At 40.3% G+C, this 24,173-nt stretch overlaps 1 protein-coding gene and 1 long non-coding RNA gene across 4 annotated transcripts in view; one reads left to right on the top strand and one right to left on the bottom strand.

Moving 5' to 3' along the window:
- LOC124884051 overlaps nucleotides 1–22,929 on the top strand; it is a 33,772-nt gene extending 10,843 nt beyond the window's left edge. Inside the window, exons 2-3 of one of the 3 annotated variants that reach the window (XR_007042376.1) lie at nucleotides 20,434–20,684; nucleotides 21,178–22,929. This is a non-coding gene — a long non-coding RNA (uncharacterized LOC124884051). Of the gene's footprint in view, nucleotides 1–17,758; nucleotides 17,978–20,433 lie in introns of those variants that run through there. The other 2 variants (XR_007042375.1, XR_007042374.1) reach the window with 2 other exon arrangements.
- The window catches only part of schip1 (schwannomin interacting protein 1), a 419,733-nt gene that overhangs the window by 72,781 nt on the left and 322,779 nt on the right, over nucleotides 1–24,173 (bottom strand). The gene's annotated exons all lie outside the window — the stretch shown is intronic.

Genomic DNA, 24,173 nt, shown 5'->3' with positions numbered 1-24,173 from the left:
AGCTGAAATCCACAAACAGGATCCTGGCGTAGGTTCCTGTGGAGTCCAGGTGCCGGAGGATGAAGTGAAGGGCTAGGTTGACTGCATCATCTACAGACCTGTTGGCTCTGTAGGCAAACTGCAGGGGGTCAAGGAGGGGGTCGGTGATGCTTTGCACCACTTCTATGTGCCTTGAAAAACTAGTGACACATTTGAACTTACAGTAGTACATAATTGGGAATTTGAATGAAAATGGAACATTTTCAAAATCTTTTACAAAAAAAAAAATATATTAATCGTTTGTATTCAGGACCCTTTACTCTGATGCCCCTATATAAAATCCTAATTTGTGAATAAAGCAAATGTTTGTGTCATTTAATCTGAAAAATGATCAGACCGATGGAGGTCTGGATAGAGCCAATGAACTGAACACATTCTTCTATAAGTTCAGTTCAGAAACAAGCTTCGCATCCTCCTCTCCTGCTCACAGCCAAACAGACATTCCACCCTCCTTTGACCCACAGGACCCACAGCTGTCCAGTAACACCTCAAATGTTTTATTTTCCACCTCAGCCAGAGACCCTTCTGCTTCTACATGTTTGCCTTCAACAATATCAGAAGATGCTGATGCTCCCTTTGCCTCCCCCTTTCACCTGTGTGTCTCAAGAAGTCAGGTGAAGATGCAACTGGAGAGACTGAAGATGCCATCATACACCTGCTTCAACAAACCCACTGTCATCTGGACAAAGCCAGTAGCATTGTGAGGATCATGTTCTTTGATTTCTCCAGTGCATTTAACACAATCCAACCTGATTTGCTTTGTCAGAAACTCCAGAAGACTCAGGTGGAGGCCTCAACAATCTCCTGGATCAAAGACTACCTGATAAACAGACCACAGTTTGTGAGACTGAAGGGTTGTGAGTCTAACCAGGTAGTCAGCAGCACAGGAGCACCACAGGGGACTGTACTCTCACCACTCCTTTTCACTCTGTACACCTCAGACTTCCAGTACAAGACAGACTCCTGTCATCTGCAGAAATACTCGGATGATTCTGCAGTCGTGGGGTGGATCAGAGATGGACAAGAAGCTGAGTACAGGAAGGTGGTGGACCGCTTTGTGGCATGGTGTGGAAACAATCATCTCATTTTGAACGTGACTAAAACAAAGGAGATGATTGTAGACTTTAAGAGAAACAAGAATAACTCAAAAACTATTTCTATCATGGGAGAAGAAATGGAGGTGGTGGAGGAGTATAAATACCTCGGTGTTCACCTGGACAACAGACTGGAGTGGTGATGCAACTATGAAGCCATCTACAAGAAGGGACAGAGCAGACTGTCGTTCTCAAGGAAGCTTAGGTCCTTTGGTGTTTGCAGCAAGATGCTGCAGATCTTCTATAAGTCTGATGTGGAGAGTGTGATCTCTTCTGCCACTATCTGCTGGGGAAGCAGCATCAGAACCAGGGACTTAAAAAGGCTCAACAAGCTGATAAAAAAGTCTGGTTCTGTTCTGGGGACTCCTGTGGACCCTCTGGAGATCATTGTGCAAAGACAGATTCTTCATAAAATGAAGAACATTATGGAGAACCCTGAGCATCCTCTTCATGAGACTGTCCTACAACAACAGAGTGTCTTCAGTCAGAGGCTTCTTCAGATGTGCTGAAAGACGGAGCGCTACAGGAGATCCTTCCTGCCCACAGCCATCAGCATCTACAACGGCTCTTTGAGGAAACCCTCATAATGAGTTACAACATTTAATTTCCCTTTGGGATTAATAAAGTATGATTATTATTTTTTTTGAATTGAAAAAGAGCTGTTCTGCGAAGATCTAGGAGGTTTGTTAGAGAACATTAAACAAACTGCATCATGAAGACCAAAGAACACACGAGGTTAGGGACAAAGTTGTAAAGAAGTTTAAAGGAAGGTTAGGCTGTATAACAATAAAAAGTTGAGACATGGCGATCTACCTGAACTAACAGGCTGGGCGAGGAGAGAGTAATACAGAGAAGCAGTCAGGAGGTCTATGTTACATTTAGTGGAACAACAGTGATCAATAGTTCAGGTGGGACAATCTCTTTACATAAATGCTATTAGTCGTGCATTTCAGAGAAGTAAGAAGAAAGGCATAAAAAGTCTCATTTGAAGTTTGCCCTAAGCAATGCTTAAAAAGATGCCCCAATTGGATGACACCATAGTTGGAAATTTAGCTTAAATGCAAATCAGTATGTCAAGCAGAAAACTAATGCATAGCACCTTAAACACACGTTAGTTTAAGGTGATGTTGGCAGCATTATGATGTAGGCATGATTTTCTTTGTTAGGCACTGCTGGACAAAAATGGATGGAGTCAAACAGGGCATTCCAAAAAGAAAACCTTAAAGGCTGTAAAAGACTTGAGAATGGGTCAGAGGTTCACCTTCTAGCAGGATAATAAACCAGAATAAACAGCCAGAGCTGAAAAGGTTTAGTTCAATCCACATTGATGTGTTAGAATGGCCATGTCAAAGTTCTTTTTGTTCTTTTGGTTCATTATTGTTCTTTTTGTGTTTGAAAGATTTTGACTACAAGGTAAAACAAGCAGTTCAGTTCTGGTGATCAGTGGAGTGAGAAGTGTTTTTCTGAAGCTCCAATCTATAAAAAAAAAAAATCCTGCTCGAGGCACTTTTTTATTCTATCATGTTCTTTGGTGTGGATTCTCTTTTACTTTAAAAACTGTTCTTACAAACTGAAGATAGCTCCTAAAACTAAAACTGGTGGCTGTGTGGTAACAAAAACAGCAGCCTGAATTTATTGATGAAAGGGATATTAGACACATGTCAGTAATATTTTGCACCAACGATGGTAAATGACAACTTTTGTACAAACAGACTATAAACAGTGTTTATGTTGTTTATGTACTATAATACACAGAGGGTTGGAAAAACCTGTGTGCTACTGATTTTACATGAAAAAAGGGTGAGTGTGCAAGGATCTACAAGGTTTGATATATAAAACATTTAGTGCAGAAAAGAACCCAAGGGTAACATCAAAGCACCTGCAGAAATATCTCCTGCTTGCTAATAGTGTTAATGGAAAGAGAACATGTTGGAAAGCACTAATCTACACATGAGAATGGAGAGACACATGAAGAATGTCTTAAGTGGCCTGAAGATCACCTAAATGGACAGCGTTCTTTGAAGGTACATGGCAAAGAATATACATTTCCTACAAAAGAAGGAAAAACTGTATATTTTAAAATATATCCATAAAGCCCAAAAAATATTCATAACTTTAACATGTTTTTGCGTTCGATTAACTTGAAATATTTAATATTGTGTTAAAAAGGTAATTGCTGTCAGATATAAAACATTTTTATCAGTCCTTCTCAGAAGCATCTTTTACCAAAATTCTGTATAACATTCAGACAATTGCTGCACAAAATTGTTTTGCTTCGAGACAGCAATGGCAGGATGCAGACCATGTGATGATGAATAGAGATGTCAGATGGCAACAAAGGAGGTTAGATCCTTAGCTGACTGCCTGACCTGTTGTCCTAGATAGAATGGGTGGGCCAAAGCATTAAGAATGGCCATGAATCTCAAACTATATTATGTTTTACTGTATTCAGATTACGAAGGTCTGGGGAAACAAAATGTGGCATGCCCAGTATTCCCAGAGAATCACATACACGTGGATGCATGTCTGCATGTGTTCAAGGGCTTCAAACCTTCACCGTGCATCTCAGTGTCTTGCTGTTGTAATTTTGTTTGAACAATCTGTCAAATGCCAAAGCTTGTTTCCTGCTGCACCGCTAATACCTGGCTGTAATGTATTGATCTTCCTCTCAATACTACATATCCCACCAACAAATTTCACTGTCTAATGAAGTGTGAAATGAATTGTGAGAGCGACTTCTTGTCTGATTGTATGTACAAACACTCACAGCTATTAGATTTATAGAAATGGAAAGCACATTGAGGTCCAGTGTGCAGTATATTCTGTTTAACTGGGTGTAAAGCTTGTCACACAATGAGGTCGAACTCAGAATTATGTGAAACCTAGTCAGGCTTATGGGGGCCAAAATGATCATTTAGGGTTAGGCATGGTTTCTGACCAATTAGTGCAACCGATAAATCCAAACGAACAAAATATAGCCAAGGCTGCAACCATCACAGAGGTTAAAGTAGAAAACCTATTATCTACAGGTGTGGTGAATGAGAAGGTATAGTATTAGTCAAAAAAAGAGGAAAAGACTTCCACATGTGAAAAAGTGAATTTACTTCAGCGATTCTATTCAAAAATGAGACTCATCCCACACAGAGTGATATATTCCAACCATTTATTTCTGTAAATTCTGATAATAATGGCTTACAGCTAGTACAAAAAAAAAAGAAATTAAATTTTTCTGAAATTTTGAATCTGACTAAAGACCAATAAAAAGGAATTTAATGAGGAAGACTGTTGACTTGACAACTGTCCAGCAGACTGACACTGACACCCTAATCAAGGAGTGGAAACAACAAAAGGCCACTGGTAAAAAAAATTGGCTGTTCCCAGAGTGTTGTGTCCAAGCATATTTATTGGAAAGTTGAGTGTAAGGAAAAAGTCTGAAAGAAAAAGGTGTTCAAGCAGCAATGATAATGGCAGCTTTTAGAGGATTGCGAAGCTAAGCTCATTGAAAAGTTTGGGGGAGATCAGTGATCACTGCATTGACTTTGGACTTAATCAAACACAGTAGACCAATGCCAGCAGATGAAATGGCTCCCTAAATCATCACTGACTCCAGACTTTGGGACCTTGATTTCCAAATGAAATGCAAATATTACTATGATCTTAAAAAAAGTCTTTAGACCACTGAGCAACAGTCCAGCCCCTTTTTTCCTCAGCCCAGGTAAGACACTTCTAAAAATTTCTGGTTCAGGAGTGGATTAAACACAAGGAAAGCAATCGTGGTCCATGTTCTGGATAAATCTTTGCGTGGTGGCTCTTGAAACTGTAACTTCAGCCCCAGTCCAAGCTTTATGAAGCTCCTTCAAACTCTTGAATGGGCTTTGCTTCACAGTCCTTTCAAGGCTGTGGTTATCCATGTTGCGCTGCAATGGACTTGCACCTGTAGACCGCTGGAGATAGGCACCAGCTCCACCGCAACCCAGCTGGAAGAAGCAGGTATATCAAATGTTAGGATGGAGGGATGGTTACCATGTTGTTGTGCAACCTTTCCTACCACACCTTTTCCTTCCACTGAACCTTCCATTAATATGCTTGGATACAGCATTCTGTGAACAGGCAGTTTCTTTGGAAACTACCTTAGCGGTTTACCATTGTTACTGAGGGTATCAGTGACAGTCGACTGTTGGAAAACTGTTCAGTAGTCTTTTGTGTATAGGTCCTAACCAGACAGACACATGAAGTCCGAACCATACCATTTGGGCATCAAAACAAATTTCTACTTAGTCTTACGTAATATTCTAATTTCCTAATTAACTACCTTTCTACTTTGGAGATTTAATTAACAAAATAAGGTAAATTTTTAATGGCATTCGACTTTATTGAGATGCACCTATAGGGGTTGGACAATGAAACTGAAACACCTGGTTTTGGACCACAATAATTTATTAGTATGGTGTAGGGCCTCCTTTTGCGGCCAATACAGCGTCAATTCATCTTGGGAATGACATATACAAGTCCTGCACAGTGGTCACAGGGATTGTAAGCCATTCTTCTTGCAGGATAGTGGCCAGGTCACTATGTGATACTGGTGGAGGAAAACGTTTCCTGACTCGCTCCTCCAAAACATCCCAAAGTGGCTCAATAATATTTAGATCTGGTGACTGTGCAGGCCATGGAAGATGTTCAACTTCACTTTCATGTTCATCAAACCAATCTTTCACCAGTCTTGCTGTGTGTATTGGTGCATTGTCATCCTGATACACGGCACTGCCTTCAGGATACAATGTTTGAACCATTGGATGCACATGGTCCTCAAGAAAGGTTCGGTAGTCCTTGGCAGTGCCCATCTAGCACAAGTATTGGGCCAAGGGAATGCCATGATATGGCAGCCCAAACCATCACTGATCCACCCCCATGCTTCACTCTGGGCATGCAACAGTCTGGGTGGTACGCTTCTTTGGGGCTTCTCCACACCGTAACTCTCCTGGATGTGGGGAAAACAGTAAAGGTGGACTCATCAGAGAACAATACATGTTTCACATTGTCCACAGCCCAAGATGTGCGCTCCTTGCACCATTGAAACCGACGTTTGGCATTGGCATGAGTGACCAAAGGTTTGGCTATAGCAGCCCGGCCGTGTATATTGACCCTGTGGAGCTCCCGACGGACAGTTCTGGTGGAAACAGGAGAGTTGAGGTGCATATTTAATTCTGCCGTGATTTGGGCAACCGTGGTTTTATGTTTTTTGGATACAATCCGGGTTAGCACCCGAACATCCCTTTCAGACAGCTTCCTCTTGCATCCACAGTTAATCCTGTTGGATGTGGTTCATCCTTCTTGGTGGTATGCTGACATTACCCTGGATATCGTGGCTCTTGATACATCACAAAGACTTGCTGTCTTGGTCACAGATGCGCCAGCAAGATGTGCACCAACAATTTGTCCTCTTTTGAACTCTGGTATGTCACCCATAATGTTGTGTGCATTTCAGTATTTTGAGCAAAACTGTGCTCTTACCCTGCTAATTGAACCTTCACACTCTGCTCTTACTGGTGCAATGTGCAATCAATGAAGACTGGCTACCAGGCTGGTCCAATTTAGCCATGAAACCTCCCACACTAAAATGACAGGTGTTTCAGTTTCATTGTCCAACCCCTGTATATATCTCATGATGTGATTGTTATGACTCTGCCAATGCAGTATAGATTAATCTTCCAACTGGACAAAATAAAATAGCTGCAGCTTCTTCAGCGGGGAGCAAAGAAAAGCTTTAAGAAAAATGTCAAAGATTGTGATGCTGTGGGTTAGCCTAATCCCAAAGGGACCACAGTCATCGCCGTGGCAGAAGATCTTAATTGCCTGCAAAAGTGGTGGATTGAGAATTACTCCAGACCCATTAAGTCCACGAAAGATTAATTAGAAGGGAAGAACGAAAGGTTTGTAATCTGTTCAATTAGCTAAGCCTGGGAAGCATCTTGTGAGGCCCAGGCAAAATTCATACCCTGCATCCTCTCGCATCCTGCAAAGTTGCAGAAACATCCATAATAATTCTGTCAGAGACAAAACTAGAGACTCGCAGTCCGACTCAGTCTGTTTCAGGACCTCTAAGTTGGCTGTTTCAGTGCATTGTCAGCAACGCCGTCAGGCAGAGAAATGCATTCGGCCCATCCTGTGCTCATCTCCATGCCGTGCGCTGCGCAGATGTCTAAAAAATTTACTGCCTGCACCAAATTGGATCACTTTTGTTGTGTTTTTTCGCAGGCCTTGCACCTGCTGTTCTCTACTTGGCTCCATAAACAACCAAGCACCCAGAGATTGGGGAGGATGCAAAAAGAGAGGCAACTAGAGTTGATTTAAGGAGCCAATTAAACCAGGAAAGGCAGAGAGGGAAAGGAAAAAAAAATCTGGATTTTAGCACCATTTTTTATATTACTGCTTCCAAAAGTATTCACTGTAAAACCTGTCAAAATGTTGGTTGGCCCTAAAATTCATAGCATTTCCTGGAATTGTATGTGATAAAACAAGAAAAGGCAGAATATAATTGCGAGGAAGAAGGAATTTTATAGAAGGATTTTACAAATAAAAATCAGAAAACTGGAAAGAAGTCACTACTGCACCACCACATTACGCTGCACTTATGTCTACAAGTCTTTTGGGTTATGTCTCTTTCAACAAATTGTTTTTACCAATTGGTCTTTGCAAAACAACTCAGGCTCAGTCAGAATCGATGGATAAAATATGTGACCATAATTTTTCATGTCACAAATTCTCAGTCAGATTGATGTATGGACTTTGACTGGACCATTCTAACATCCATTCATTCATTCATCTTCTATACCGCTTATTCCATAGTGCGTCACAGGAGGAGCTGGTGCCTATCTCCAGCAGTCCAGCGAGAGGCAGGGTACACCTTGGACAGGTCGTCAATCCATTGCAGGGCAACACAGAGACATACAGGACAAACAACCATGCACACACCCATTCACACCTAAGAGCAACTTAGAGAAACCATTTAACCTAACAGGCATGTTTTTGGACTGTGGGAGGAAGCCGGAGTACCTGGACAAAAGCCTAGCATGCACGGGGAGAACATGCAAACTCCATGCAGAAAGACCCCCCAGGCCGCAGTTGGCCCGTGTACAAATTTCCACTGGCCTGTAGCTTTTGTGATTAAATCAGTTATAATACAAACTTACAAAAAAGCTATTTTACATTCTACCTGAAGATCACAACAGACCTGTGGTGGCATTCTCACGATGTGACCCTTGTGTGAACCTTTCCAGATCATTTCTAAAAGGGCAACTGCAACTAAAAACAGGAAATTGACAGGGAGCCCTGTGCCACTGGCAGTTTGAACAGTTTCTACTCGACATCCAGGATGAAAACGAAGATGTCTTTAAACACAACGTAAGATGGCTCAGTTGGGGGTCAAAACTGCAGCGCTTCTACTCTCTTAGTAAATGAGACACTTTTTTGGCAAAAAAAGGACAACCGATGATGCCAGAACTATCTGATCCTGTTTGGCTAGCTGATTTGGGATTTTTAGTAGACATAACATCTGAACGTGCTGAAAATGAGCCTTCAGGTGTAAAATGCAGTGGTTAACTAACTGTATTCACACATCAAAGCCTTTGGAACCAAGCTGCAACTTTTCCAAGGGCACCTGTCACAAACGTAGCTTCATACCACACATTTCCATTCCTGCACAAAATAATGTCCAATTTTATAGAGAACAGTATCAGTGCACAATTGAGGAGGTATGCAGCAGACATCTCATGCCTGGATGTGGAGTTTTAACAAGCGCTTTCAGGATTTTGCAGCTATGAAAAGGAGATCTAGCTTTTTTTTCATACTTTCTCTGTCGTTCCTCATAATGCTTCAGAACACCTGCACCAGAAGCTCATTGAGTTGCAGTGTGACACCGAGTGTCACAGTTGTTACCAACAGTCCCCTCTTATCAACTTTTACCACCAGCTGGATATAGGCAGGATCCAAGAGATTCCAACATTTGCTAAGCAAATGCTGAGCTTGTTTGGCTCAACATACCTGTGTGGGAAGGCATTTTCTGTTATGAACCTTTACTAGAAGCACATGAGGACAAGACTAAGTGACGGTCACCTGTGTGACATCTTGCACATCAATACCACTGACTTTGAACCTGGCCTGGCCTATTTACTGTAGTCCAGACCTCAGTATCACCCTTCACATTAATGCAGGCAAGTTATTTGTTTAGTCTTCTGAGGTGAAAAAATTCTAAATTCTCAGTTAATTGTTTGTTTTTGTAATAACCAAAACCACAATTTTAAATCTGCAATGAGTCTTTTCCATCTGTATATCATTTTCTCTTTTCTCTTTCAATTGAACTGGGTCTCCTAAACCAACAAATTAAATCCAGATTCAGTCCAGCAGCTCGTTTATCCATTATGTATTTTTGATCCATGTCTAAAATTGAAACAATGAAAAACACTGATTCAAAATCAAATAACAAGATTTATTTATGTTATATGTAAATAATGTTTTTTTTTGTTTTTGCCATTTTCAATAAAAATGTCATTAAATAGTTGATTTGCATTTTAATACTAATGGTTCAAGACCAGGCTGAGCGGTCGGCCCCCACACATTTTAACCTCACCAAATCTGTCCGTCTTTGCAAAACGCTTGGACACCCTGGTCTAAACTATTGCAGTGTAGCTCTGGCTGTATGTTCTGGGTCATTTTGCTGCTGAAAGGTCAACCTCCGCCCCAGTCTCAAGGTTTTTTGCAACCTTACTTGTTAAGGGGTATGAAAGTAAAGGGGGGCTGAATACATATGCAGGCCGTGCCTTTCATACTTTTATTTGTAAAGGGGTTTGTAAGCTTTCTGTCATTTTCCTTCCTCCTTACAATTCTGAACTATATTATTGGTCTATCACATAAAGACCTCATAAAATACTTTAAATACTGGGGTAAAAAAGCAGCCAAATTTCAAAGGTAATGGATACTTTTGCAAGGCAATATACAGGGGTTGGACAATGAAACTGAAACACCTGTCATTTTAGTGTGGGAGGTTTCATGGCTAAATTGGACCAGCCTGGTAGCCAGTCTTCATTGATTGCACATTGCACCAGTAAGAGCAGAGTGTGAAGGTTCAATTAGCAGGGTAAGAGCACAGTTTTGCTCAAAATATTGAAATGCACACAACATTATGGGTGACATACCAGAGTTCAAAAGAGGACAAATTGTTGGTGCACATCTTGCTGGCGCATCTGTGACCAAGACAGCAAGTCTTTGTGATGTATCAAGAGCCACGATATCCAGGGTAATGTCAGCATACCACCAAGAAGGATGAACCACATCCAACAGGATTAACTGGACGCAAGGGGAAGCTGTCTGAAAGGGATGTTCGGGTGCTAACCCGGATTGTATCCAAAAAGCATAAAACCACGGCTGCCCAAATCACGGCAGAATTAAATGTGCACCTCAACTCTCCTGTTTCCACCAGAACTGTCCGTCGGGAGCTCCACAGGGTCAATATACACGGCCGGGCTGCTATAGCCAAACCTTTGGTCACTCATGCCAATGCCAAACGTCGGTTTCAATGGTGCAAGGAGTGCAAATCTTGGGCTGTGGACAATGTGAAACATGTATTGTTCTCTGATGAGTCCACCTTTACTGTTTTCCCCACATCCGGGAGAGTTGCGGTGTGGAGAAGCCCCAAAGAAGAGTACCACCCAGACTGTTGCATGCCCAGAGTGAAGCAAGGGGGTGGATCAGTGATGGTTTGGGCTGCCATATCACGGCATTCCCTTGGCCCAATACTTGTGCTAGATGGGCGCGTCACTGCCAAGGACTACCGAACCATTCTTGAGGACCATGTGCATCCAATGGTTCAAATATTGTATCCTGAAGGTGGTGCCGTGTATCAGGATGACAATGCACCAATACACACAGCAAGACTGGTGAAAGATTGGTTTGATGAGCATGAAAGTGAAATTGAACATCTCCCATGGCCTGCACAGTCACCAGATCTAAATATTATTGAGCCACTTTGGGGTGTTTTGGAGGAGCGAGTCAGGAAACGTTTTCCTCCACCAGTATCACGTAGTGACCTGGCCACTATCCTGCAAGAATAATGGCTTAAAATCCCTCTGACCACTGTGCAGGACTTGTATATGTCATTCCCAAGACGAATTGACACTGTATTGGCCGCAAAAGGAGGCCCTACACCATACTAATAAATTATTGTGGTCTAAAACCAGGTGTTTCTGTTTCATTATCCAACCCCTGTACATGCACAGATTTGTCTTATGCACATACGGCTTTTGGCAGAGGAGAATATGTCCATATTCAAGTAACCTTCACTTCAAATAACTGTCACTCTTACAGTTTGAAGACAGCCAGTTTACATGAAAGCCAAAGCATTAAGTAAAGTATGATTAGCTATTGTCAGGATGTGACATTTTGGACTTTGTTTGTGGTTTTGTGTTTTGTTTTGCTAGATGATTCTTGTTTGAGGGTTTGTATTCATGTTTATTGCTTTCTGTGTTCTGACAGTTCTGGTTTCCTTTTGCCTCCCAGTGTGTTCTCCTCTCGTCATTAGTTTTCCTCTTTTAGTTGTTAATTACTCAGTTTTTGTCCCCTTTACATTCATTGTCCCTCTTAGCTCTGTTTCCTCTAATTTATCTTTATTCTCCAGTTCCTCCTTTAATAGGTTAGCTTTAGTTACTGTTTACTTTTATTCTAGTCCTCATTTCCTCTGCTTCATTCTCAGTTTGTTCTATCAGTGTACTTTTGTAGTCAGGGTTTCTTTATGGTTTCTTTTGCTAGTCCTTAGATCTTAGGTTGTTGTGCTACCTCCAGTTCTCCGTTTCCTTTAGTTCATGTTTATTCTTGATTCTGTTTTATCTTGGTCTGTAGTTTTCGTTTAGGTCTGTTTCACTGTTTTGTTAATCAGTCCCTTTCCTCGTGTCTTAGTCTTATTAGGTTCACCTGCTCCCTCTATCTCCCTGCGTCCATGTCACACCTGTTCTCTGTTTCTTTGATTATCTGCCCTTGTTCCCCTCTCATGTCTCTCTGTATATTAGTTGGTCTGTGCTCTTTGTTCCCTGCTGGTTCCTCTGTTTGTTTACACTCTGTTCTGCCTGTTCGCTCACACTCGCTACCCTCGTCATGCCATGATCCTGCAGTGTCACAGATTTGTAAGTTTTTTTGGATTCAGACTCTGGTCAGTACCTGCAGTGTGTTTTTGTTATGTTTTTTGAGCATTTGAAATAAACTGAAGACTGCTTTAAATGCTGCTCCCAAGCTCTTGTTTGCGCTTTGGTCCAACCCAAAACCACATCGTGACAGCTATGATGGTGGTGGACTGAAAACCTCATCCTAAAGATGAACTGATTATGAGCAGATCATTACAATATCAGAAAAAGAACTGGGGTTTTGGGGCAAGGATTTGAGAGTCTGTGATCCCTGAGAGACCCTGGCAGGTGGTGGCACACTTTCTAAATCAAATATTGATCTCATCTCAGCTGTCAGGTGTGAGCTACCGCTGCACTAGAGTTAGACATGGCCTCATAATTCATCATTGTACAGATGGCAAGGGAGAAGGACCAATATTATCAGTCCAACTGTGTCTTCACTCACAAGGCAACTTTACTTTGGAGTTTCCTGAGGTTACCGCCATGTCAGACCAAAGAAAAAAATAATCATGTTACAGTGAAAAAAAAATCAACACTGGGTTTGGTTGAGAAGTTTGTTGTTTCTTTCTCAATGCAGTTTGAGTGTGATGAAATCGCTATGCTATTTGACATGAAAACTAAACAGTTAAGCATCTGAAACCTTCATTCCATTAGGTTTGGCTTTAAAGAAACAGCACTTCCTCTGATCGCACTGTGGCCTGCAGACTTGTGCCTCACAGAATAATTTACATGGGAATACTGTAACTTTATAGCACCTTAACAATGTATTGAACTTTCATTTTGCTGTAAGCTGTAGGTTTTCACAGGACTGAAACAAATTTCCTGAACTTAGTGGCCTTAATAATTTAATTCCCTTGAAATATTTCATGATGCTGCTACCACTGTGCTTAGTGATGGTGTTCTTAGGGTGACAAGTGATGCTAGGTTTTAGCTACATTATATTTAATTTGTTTTCAATAAGTTTAATTCTGGATTCATCGAAACCAGAAGACTGTCTTAAACACACTTGGAGGAGAAATGTTTTTGGGCTATTCAACTAGGCAAAGAGAATATTAATTAGAGAAGCCAAAAGGCCCACGGTAGTTCTAGAGGAGAAGCAGTGATGCATTGCTCAGGTGGGAGAATCTGATGACAGCAAAACTATTGGTCATCCACTCCACAAACCTGGCCTCTATGGTAAAATGATGAGTTAGTTTAACAGTGCTCTGATTAGATTAGACTAAAACTGAACTTTTTTGGCCTACATGAGAGAGATAGCACCCTAGAGATAATATAAAATTGAGATAATACCCTAAACACAACATGCCCATCAAGATAAATGGTGGTGGCAGCATCATGCTAAGGGGTTTTCAGCATGTGTAACCAGTTCGTATTTGTATTATGTAAAATTACACAAAATGTTTTTCTGTTACTAAGCTAGTTCTTATACCTGCCTGCATACATTATGGAAACCACTGTGGTTTTTGTAGGCGTGTGACTTTAAGATTGGGAGCCCCTCCTCTTTATTTCTTCTTTGGTGGTATTATTTAGTTAAATCATTTGTGCTCCCTGGTCTCTCCAATCTTGTCCTGTGGAGAGATCGGTGCTGTTAATTCTTCATCAAAATTCATCCAATTTATCTGTAGATTCATTAAGTGCATTTTTGTTACTATTGGCATTGTAAGATATATTTTCACACTGTAAAGTGAAGATGTGAGGGAATTTATGACTGCAAAGCAAAAGGGACTGACTGTAGTTTTGTTGTATATCTTTGCTAGGACTAGGAGCGGCCAGCCTGTAATGTGGTTGTTTCTGTTTTTACTGTTTTTGTCAGGTATGTCAAATGCATAGAAGTTCATTTTATTGATATTGTTTGTGCTCCCTGGCCTCTTGCCTTTTGCAATCTTGTCCTGTGGAAGAGGACTTGGAGCGGGCAGCCCGTAACGTGGTTGTTTCTTTAATTACTGTTTACACATGCAAGCTAGATGGATTTTATGGGAATATGTATGAAGCTACACTGAATACAAGCTGGTCCTGGAGGAAAACCAAATAGAGGCTGCAAAAGACTTAAGACTAGGGTGAAGCTTCACTTTCCAACAAGAAAACCACACTAAATATACAGCCAGAACTACAATGAAATGGTTTAGATCAAACCATAAACATGTGTTATAATGTTATAGATCTACATCTAATTAAGAATTTTCAATAAGATTCGAACATTATTGTTCATAGACACTTTCCATCTGATCTGGCTGACCTTGAGTTATTCTGATAAGAGCAATGGGCAAAGATTTCAATATGTTCATATGCAAAGTTGGTAGATACATACCCAAAAAGACTTTCAGCTGTAATTACAGTGAAAAGTGGTTGCATAAAAGTTTTTAATTAAGAGGCTACATACATATTCAGTATCATGCTTTCCTATGTATTGATCGTTCACATAAATGTCAAAAATATGCTTGTTTGTGGTTGTAATGGGACAAAATGTGAAAAAGGGCAAGCGGTATTAATGCTTTTGCAAGTCACTGTGTTTGAAGCAATTAAGGCTTTTTTGAGTAAACAATAATTAGCAGCACCTGAAACTAATTAAGAGCCTTAGAACAAAGGGACGAATGCACAAACACACTGCTTTACTTTATGTTAAATCTGGCCATATGTAATTCTGCAGCAACAGACAAATAATAGTTGTTAAAAGAACTCTACTTGCAACCCTTCATGGACTTTTTTTTGTTAACTGAAAATTTGCCTATGGCTATTGTACTTTTGGATTAATACTTCATATCGGTATAAAATTACAGCACAAGATAAGTCAGTATTGCTTATATCTAAAACTGCACAAATTAAGGACAATGGTGACGACTGATCACCGGAATGAAAGCTTTTTCAGATAATATATTGTATTGCAAAGGTAATAATCTCTGTTCCAACTATTAATAATTAACCAATTTCCTTTGTCTGTTGGTATATAATTTAACTCAGTTTATATCTGGTAAAATCTCAGTCTTTACTTTTTGTTTTTTACCAGGCTCCTCAGCAGATAAGTTACAGTCTGTGTTTACCACTGTAATTACACATAATAAACACCTTTCACAGTGACTCATACAATTAAATGTTAATTTTCCAGGCTGAAGTAGGTTTTCAGTATTTGTTTCATATTACAGCCATGTGGTGCAGAAGCATCTTGCCTGTAATACTCTGTTTTGAGGTATAATGCTTTGAGTTGCTAAAGGTTATCTATAAGTTTCTTGTTATGAGATCAAATTGATATTTAGATACTGGTATTCCTAAAATTCATTACAATTCTGAACTGGACATTGTTAGGATCTTGCTCTGTGACTGTATAACTAAAACAGATACTTCAAATTCATGTATATTGTATTTTTTGTTTCCTTATTATTTTAACTTGCAGGGCCAGGGTATAGCTGTCTAATTATTTTCTAAGCTCCCGAACGTATTCAAATAAAAAAAATTACCCCTGCCGAAATAGTTTGCAAAAACAGCTTTAATGTCTCATTTAACATAATCCCTTTTTCTTTCCTCCCAAAGCCATCAGATGGATAATAATTTCCCCAAAGCGGATGTTGTGAATGGCTGTTTTACTGCGTTCACTTATTCTGTAAAGATAATTGGGTAAAACTTAATGTAGTCTCCATTGCAAATTGCTGTAGGCTTTGCAAAATGCAAACTGAAAAATCAAAAATAAGAAATATTGTTAGTTATTATGAAGAACCACTCTAATGCAAAATTTGCAGAACTATTTTTTTTTCTCAGTGGTTAATATTTTACACATTGCATGTTTTTGCATTTCAACAGTTTGACATTGTTTTCCCTAAATAATCACCTGATATCCAAAATGAAACAACTGCATGATGAAAAGTTAGTGTTTACTTCTCTTTTCATCCTCTTCACGGTAAGTCTAGGGAACAAAATATTCTGTCCTTTTCCAGCCTTGTCTGTCACAGTTCAAATGGTTATTAATTTGTCAGTTTTGCCCTTACTGCAGATATGGGCAAGTTTAGTTATATATTTGTTTTCTTGAAGCCATTTTCTTACCTATAAGGTTTAAAACAAATGTACTTAAATTAAATTGAATCTCCCGTCTTTCCCATTTTGAAGAGGAATTAAGAGTAATGGGTTTTGGTGTGGATCAGGGAAATACAAAGTCACAGAACAACAATCAGAAACGTTCCTCCATGCTCTCAATTAAACCATAAATTACAAAATGCTTCAGTTACATTTGCGTAATAGAAATTGATAGGGGTGCCAATAATTATGGGACTTGTAATTTTACTATAGACAACTATTTCTTTAAGTGGGATTTGTTTATATGTATAAATAAATGTACTGAAAGTTAAAGGAGGGATTTTTCAAAAAGCTTCAAAATTTCTTTTTGAGTGAGATTTAGCTACTGGAATAAAATATTTCTTTTAAAACCTTCCACTCAGCTTTACCAGGCATAGCAGTGGGAGATGGGTACAATAGCCAAAAATTATACTTGAGTAAGAGTAGTATTACTTGAATATATTTTTACTATAATACAAGTAAATAGCAGTCATCCAAAAAATACTCAGGTAGGAGTAAAAAGTGTAGAGTAGTAAATCTACTCCTAGAAGTACATTCTTTTCAACATGTTACTAAGGTAAATGTAACTGAGAAAAAGTAATTATTACCTACCTATAGCCAGTAAGTAGATAGGGCACTATAATTGTGTTCTATAAGAACACATTTAATCCATATTTTGTCATCAAATGAGCATTACAGGATTAGTGTGATGATGAAGTAGTTGGGGGCATGAAATCAGATCATCAAAATTTGAATAATGTAGTATTTTATCACAGTGGATTATATTTTATAGCACACAGGGCTGGCCCAAGGTTGTCTTAAGCAGAATTAAATTTGGGGCCCATCACCCCATAGATATAAAGACAGAGATCCATGGTTGCATGACTTATTGTGTGTATTATTAGGTGCCATTTTGATGTGTTGGTTTGGTTTGTCAACAATGGCCAAATCAAAGAATGTGAGAACAGAGAACAGAGACGAGGACATCAGGGACACAACGCTGGGCCATAAACCGTCAACTATCGGAACACATAAGAAAGTTTCCTATTTATATTTAACATTCTGTGAAAAATGGTTAGAATAACCAGCAGGACATATGTTAATGTCAAGCTCAGAAGATGTGGCATAGGGTCTGTTTGTTTTCTTTTTGAGGTGGAAATCAAAGGACAGTGCCTACAACTCACCACCTTTAACCACAACTAGCTTTTACTGATATCCTGCCGTACTGCGTTGCACACCTTTCAGCATTCCATGGAGTGTCCATGGAGATGGGGAGAGGTGGTGTTATGGTCCAGATTAAGGCTCTCTGAAGGTCATCTGGAGAGTATTCCCGACTTACTGGAAGTTGTTTTTCTTCCATACGCTGGATCCTGCCTGTGGTTCTGTGAGCGGCTCAAGCGTAGCATGGAGCTCACCAACCTCCGGCCACTGAGTCAGGCATCGTCCACGCCCAAGGAAGTGATTATCAACTTGGCTCTTGGTAATGCTAGATCTCTAGCTAGCAAGACATTTATTCTGAATCACTTTTTTACTTCATGAGAGTTGGATTTAATGTGGCTTCGAGCTGGTGACTAAACTGTGTTTTCAGAACTGACCCCCCAGACTGCAGGTTCTTCAACACCTGTTGGACTTCAGGTAAATGTCGTGTTCAGACAGATAATAACAAAAAAAAAGGGTTCTCCGAGGGCCCGTTTATTCAAGCTATCTATAAACCAAGTTATAAAGTGTTTTGAATGTATTATTATTTTTTATTTTATTATGATAATAGGTTTGTATTACATTTACGTCTATTAATATGTCCAACTTTAATGCTCTGAAGAATAAAAACAGAGATTATTTATTGTCTGCCTCTTCATAAAGCACACATTCTTCTACAAAAAAACTGTGCAAAGATCAACACAATAACTTTAAAAGTTACTGAGAAATCAGGCTTTTAAAGGGTTAAGATTTTAGGGATAAATGTGTAGAATGGGGTGTTGTTTGCGCATCTATGAGCACATCAAAATGGCGCCTGGAGGTGAACGTCACAAACTGCAGCACTATCATTACCTGAGACATCTCGATCTCTATTTCTATGATAACACCACGCCTAACATCGTTTCAATACAGATTTGGTGGAATCTGGGAGAGGGGGCTCAAAAGCACGCCTATTCAACATTGCGTGGTGGTTTGGGAATCAATAATTTCGTCTCTCTGCACTGGGGCGGTTTGCAGCCGAGTGTGAAGTGGCTGGGATGAAGAGCAGCTCCTCCAAGTCCGAGGCCATGGTTCTCAACTGAAAAAGGGTGGTTTGTCATCTTTGGGTTGTAGGGGAGCTCTTGTCTCAAGTGGAGGAGTTCAAGTATCTCGTGGTCTTGTTCACGAGTGACGGGAGAATGGAGCAGGAGATCGACAGACAGATTGGTGCGGCTGTCGCAGTAATGATGATGCTGTGCTGGTCTGTTGTGGTCAAGAGAGAGCTGAGCCAGAAAGCGAATTACAGGTCGATTTACGGGTCGGTCTATGTTCCTACCCTCACCTGGGCATTAACTTTGGGTCATGACCGAAGCGACTGATACAAGTGACTGAAATGAATTTCCTACGTAGGGTGGCCGGGCACTCCCTAAGAGAAAGGGTGAGTAGTTCGGCCATCCGGGAGGAGCTCGGAGTAGAGCTGCTCCTCCACATTGAGAGGAGTCATTTGATGTAGCGCTGGCATCTGTATTGGATGCCTCCTCGAAGCCTCCCCTAGGAGTTGTTCCAGGCACCTCACACCAGGAGAAGGCCCAGAGCAAGGCCCAGGACATGCTAGATGGACTATATCTCTCGGCTGGCCTGGGAACGCCTTGGTCTCCCCCCGGAGGAGCTGCAGGAGGTGTCTGGGGAGAGGGAAGTCTGGACGTCTCTACTGGGTCTGCTGCCCCCGCGACCTGGTCCTGGATAAAGTGGAAGATGACAAATACAAGTGCGAGTACGAGTACGAGTACGAGCTCGAAAGCAATCATAGATAATTGGTTATCATTTGGTGAGGTTTTGTTGTCTTGCAACGACAAAACTTTGGTGTATTTTATAGAGGCTTACTGTGATAGACCAACACAAAATAACACATGTGGTGAAGTGAAAATGAAACATAAGTTTTAAACTGTTTACAGAAATCTGGGAGAAGTTTGGTGTGTATGTATATTCAACCCCCTTTACTTTGATACCACTAAATAAAATCTAGTGCAATCAATTGGCCTCAAAAGTCAGCAGTTTAGTAAATATAGTCCAACTTTGTCTAATTTAATCTTTATATAAATATAGCAATGAAGGTCTCAGAGGTTTGTGAGACAACATTAGTGATCGGATCAACTCATCATCAGTTCAGGTAGAAAGGGTTAGAAAGCCATAAAAAGTCCTATTCACATTTTACCACAAGTAATGTAGTGGAAACAACACACATGTGGAAAAAGGTGCTTCGGTCATATGGCAAACATACTCATCAACACTGCACATCACCCTGAACCAAACATCTCACTGGTGAACCATGGTGGTGGTAGCATCTTGCTGCTTTTTTTGTAGTCGGGACATGGCAGCTAAATACAGTTGAGGAGCAGAAATATTGAGCTAAACACAGGGCTATACTGGCTAGAAAAGTTATGTTAAAAACTCTGTCCTGCATTTGGGTAATAATTATATTGAATGTGATTGGTGAACAGGGTTTCTTCTCTTAAAATAAAACCATTTCTTCAAATGCACCAGCAGAAAAACACACTCATAAGATTTTAGTATGTTCTCTTCTTCAAAGTAATTTTTTACAGAGAGCAATCCAACCTGGACCACTGAAGGAGCAATAAGGGTAACCAGTCACTCTAGCAAAGATACATACCCTGCCAGTTACACTACCAAAGGTACAATCTTATCCATTTTGGCACCAGTAGGGAGCCTCATCACTTCTATTAGGACAAGCTCCCCACTTTAATACCACTAGTGTGCTCCCTTTCAGTCATCACAGTCCTCCTTCATCAGAGCCTCTCAGTGAAACACTCTGGCTTCTTTTTTCATCATCCACAGCCAGTCCCTATCTCCCTCTCCACTTCTTTGTATTCAGCGCCTCTCTCTCTCTCCTCTAGGCACTCTGCACCATTACTTGGGCTCGATGCACCATCAGAGATGCTACAGAAGAGGCTGGGAGGGTAAATAGACACGAGGGCATTCAGCACGCAGTGCCCTGGCAGAGACGAGGGGGGTGGCATCATCAGTGTGATATCGAGAAAACCAGCCTGACAAAAGGAATCAGAAAGCAAATGGACCTTGCAATGGAGTCTCTTCAATAATCTGGAGGGAAAGTAACTGCAAAGTGCACCGAAATAGCAGCTGATAGGTGAACAGAGAGCATGACTTTGCAAATGTGTGTTACATTTAACACAATACAAGCAAACTCTGGAAAATTACTAGAAGTAATGTGCAGTTGTTAGACTCTGATTGTTGCAATTTAAAGAAAATACAGGTCACTGAGAGATTCTGAGAAGACAGTCACATCTTTTACTTATACTGAGAGCTAAAATGTTTTAAATGTATTTAATGTACAGTTAAAAGAATCTGTGGAAAAATGGAAGTTATATTTCTGTGATGTGTTATGTGGGAGGAGGGTGATATGAAGTGGGAAGTAAAGCCAGCAAAAGCCTGTCATTTTTATGTGAACAGGCAGCAATTTTAATAGACTTTATCGCGCCCCCCATGTGAGAAGGGGACCCACCGGGGTGGGGGAATGTGGGAGGCTTTTAGGCCACTTTGCTCCTTTAAGTGTGTCAATTTTGTCCTGCTTTCTCCCATCCTCCCCTCTCGGCTCATCTTTCCATCTACTTCCACCCCAGGTTTGCTCATGCATGTTATCACTTAGCTGGCAGCAGAAGGAGGCTACAGAGGAGGTCTTAAACCCACTCCCCAGGAGGCACCCAACCCCTTCGCAGATTCATCCTCACTTTTACTGGCATCACTCAACAGCTGTCCTCCTCTCTCTCTCTGTTGCAACCATTACGATATTATCCATTTCCAGGATCCAGTATGTGTGTGCAGTAATGAATGATTTCTTCTCTCTTCTCTCCTGCACACTGACAGATAGGCGGGTGTTTTCTGAGCTGGAGAAACTCCGATAAGCGAAGCTGACTTCAAACAGGTGTGACAGTTTTGGGTTTCTCCCATCACCACCTGACTCCCCTCCTCTCTCACCAGTGAAAACCAGATGGCTGCATCCTCAGCGCCATCCTCACTCCTAAACCTTCACCTGCTACCAGAGATCCATAATACACCCAAAACTAACAGTGCCACTTGAGGACATATCCCATCACTGAGTGACATTCACACAGTTTCTGCTCTGATGACGAGAAACCTTGGGGCGCCATCCTCAAGCTATAAAACTTTTTGGAAAGCAGTCACAAATTAGTGTGAGAGGGCATCTTAAAACAGAAAATAGACTGTAAAGAATTTCATGACTAACAACTGTGGATTGCTGCAGACAAATATAGATTGTTCTGTATTGCTGGTTTTGCCCAAATGAAATGACTGATATTGATCAATTTTAAACTCCTGCTGGTTGCTAAAGAGGCTTACTGTTATTTTAATTGTCAATGATTCTGATGGCACTTATTACTTTTTCACATTTTGTCACACTGCAGTATCATATGCATCTTATTGCCAATTTGTATGTGATAGAGAAAGAAAGTATAGTAAAGAAAGAAATCCAGTTTGCAGTTTAACACGATGGTGTTTACCACAAGCGCTTACAGAAGTCAGCTAATTAGTAAATACAGTCTAAACTTTTGGCTTACACACATAAAAATGACACTAAATGGCCACTTTAACATACCATTCCCAGGGTAAAGCTTGGTGGTGGCAGCATCATGCTGTGGGGATGGTTTTCTTTAGCAGGAACAGCGAAGCTGGTCAGAGTCGAATGGAAGATGGATGGAGCTAAATACAGAGCAATCCTGGACTAGTCGTTAAAAGCTGCAAAGATCTTAGAATTCGAGCAGCTACAATCACCTGGTTTAGGTTAAAGCATTTATATGTGTTAGACTGTCCCAGTCAAAGTCCAGACATAAATCTAAATGAGAATTTGTGGTAAAATTTGGAAATTGCAGTTCACAGAGCTCTCTGGCTCATCTGACTGAGCTTTAGTATCACAAAATCATGTTACCAAGTTAAAAAAACAACAACTTTTAACTCAAAGGAAATTTCAATGAACATTTGGTGCATTATTCAGACCTCCACCATAGGGCCTCACCTAATTGATAAGCTATCACTGATACTACCAGGACACATATTCTATTATGTTAATAAACCATAATAATCTCACCTCTATTGTGTGCATACTTAAAACAGTTGGGGAACTTTCATGTTCCAGCAGGCATAACTGAAAACAAATTATGATACTATTGAACCTCAGAAGACTTGAAGACCCTACAGAGCCCATCCAAGTTCTAGTTGATTTGTATTGTCATGCTGCAGCATTAGTTAAATGTAAAGAGCCAAAATTAGTGCTGTTCTTCTTATATTTTGTAGACGGTGGACTGTCTTGAAATACAAAAATCTTGTGTTGGGCAATAGAATAAAAAACATAGGGGCTATATGGTATTCCAAAGTGTGTGTATTTTTTATTTATTGGGTTGTTTAAAAAAGTCACACTCAGTTGTTACAGAAATTGCTCTATGTTCATCCTATGTTTTTTTTTTCTAGCATTTTGGCACTTTATATACTTTATGTGTCCACACCAAAGTACTTACACAAAAACCCATGCCTAAAGCCAATAGAAGGCTGCAACAGAAATTACAAATCTTGCAATACATAATCCTGAGACAACAGTTCAGCAGAGTGGGAAATAAAAAAGCATTAGAAAAAGAAATATGCCGGCGAATGGCTGAGGGTAACGCAGGAGGTGGCTGGAGGAGAAGAATGAGTTTTTAACAACCTCCAGCATCTCGGCGCAGTGTGAACAAGGTGAGGTCATCTCTGGGGGGACCAGGGGCTGAATTCTAATCACAGCAATAAGGTCAAGTAATCCCCTTCTGCCGAAATGTCACTGTTCCCCTGTTCTGACACGGCTCTCCACGCACTGCATCACAACAACCACCTATCGATCACACACTAATTAGGAATGGATGGAGCCCGCAGTATGCTGTGCAGAAGTAATGTAGACAAAACTGCTCTCACATTAACAATGGAGTTTAAACATATTGCTTTTAAACACACTTTCACGCAGATATTAATGTGACTTGGCTGTTTGCCTTAAATACGCTCTCCTGGGACAGGACGTCAGGTGAGGAGTGTCAACTGAGCTGAATCAAGCACAGCTTGAAAGGAAACGGGGACAAAAAAAGAAAATTACCTATTTTTTTTTTTTACAGATGAACAAAAGCAGTAAGACGGAACATTTGGATGCACAGCAATTTTTTTTATTTGGAACAGCTGCGTCCCCACGAGAAACCAACTAAATGTTACAACAATCTTTTCTTCTAAAGGTTTTCACCAAACAGATAACTGCTGACCTCAGCTTGATGGAAATTGCAGCTACATTTGTCTGCGGTTCAATGAAGAAAACTTTTCTTTAGAACAAGCAGTGACAGTTTGCAACTGTATTTCAGTTTGGTATAACTGAAATTTAAATAACATTATAGAAATGTAAAGTTTTGTTTGTAACCTACTAAGAAGAAATTTTACAGGTTACAAACAAAACTGTGTTTCTACTTAATGGTAACAGTTCACATGTAAGTACAGGTCCTTCTCAAAATATTGACATATTGCGATAAAGTTCATTATTTTCCATAATGTAATGATGAAAATTTAACATTCATATATTTTAGATTCATTGCAC

The sequence above is a fragment of the Girardinichthys multiradiatus genome, chromosome 18 (genome assembly GCF_021462225.1).
Source record: "Girardinichthys multiradiatus isolate DD_20200921_A chromosome 18, DD_fGirMul_XY1, whole genome shotgun sequence".
Lineage (NCBI taxonomy): Eukaryota > Metazoa > Chordata > Actinopteri > Cyprinodontiformes > Goodeidae > Girardinichthys > Girardinichthys multiradiatus.
The sequence above is the reverse complement of the archived record's forward strand: the minus strand, read 5'-3'. Positions and strand labels throughout refer to the sequence as shown.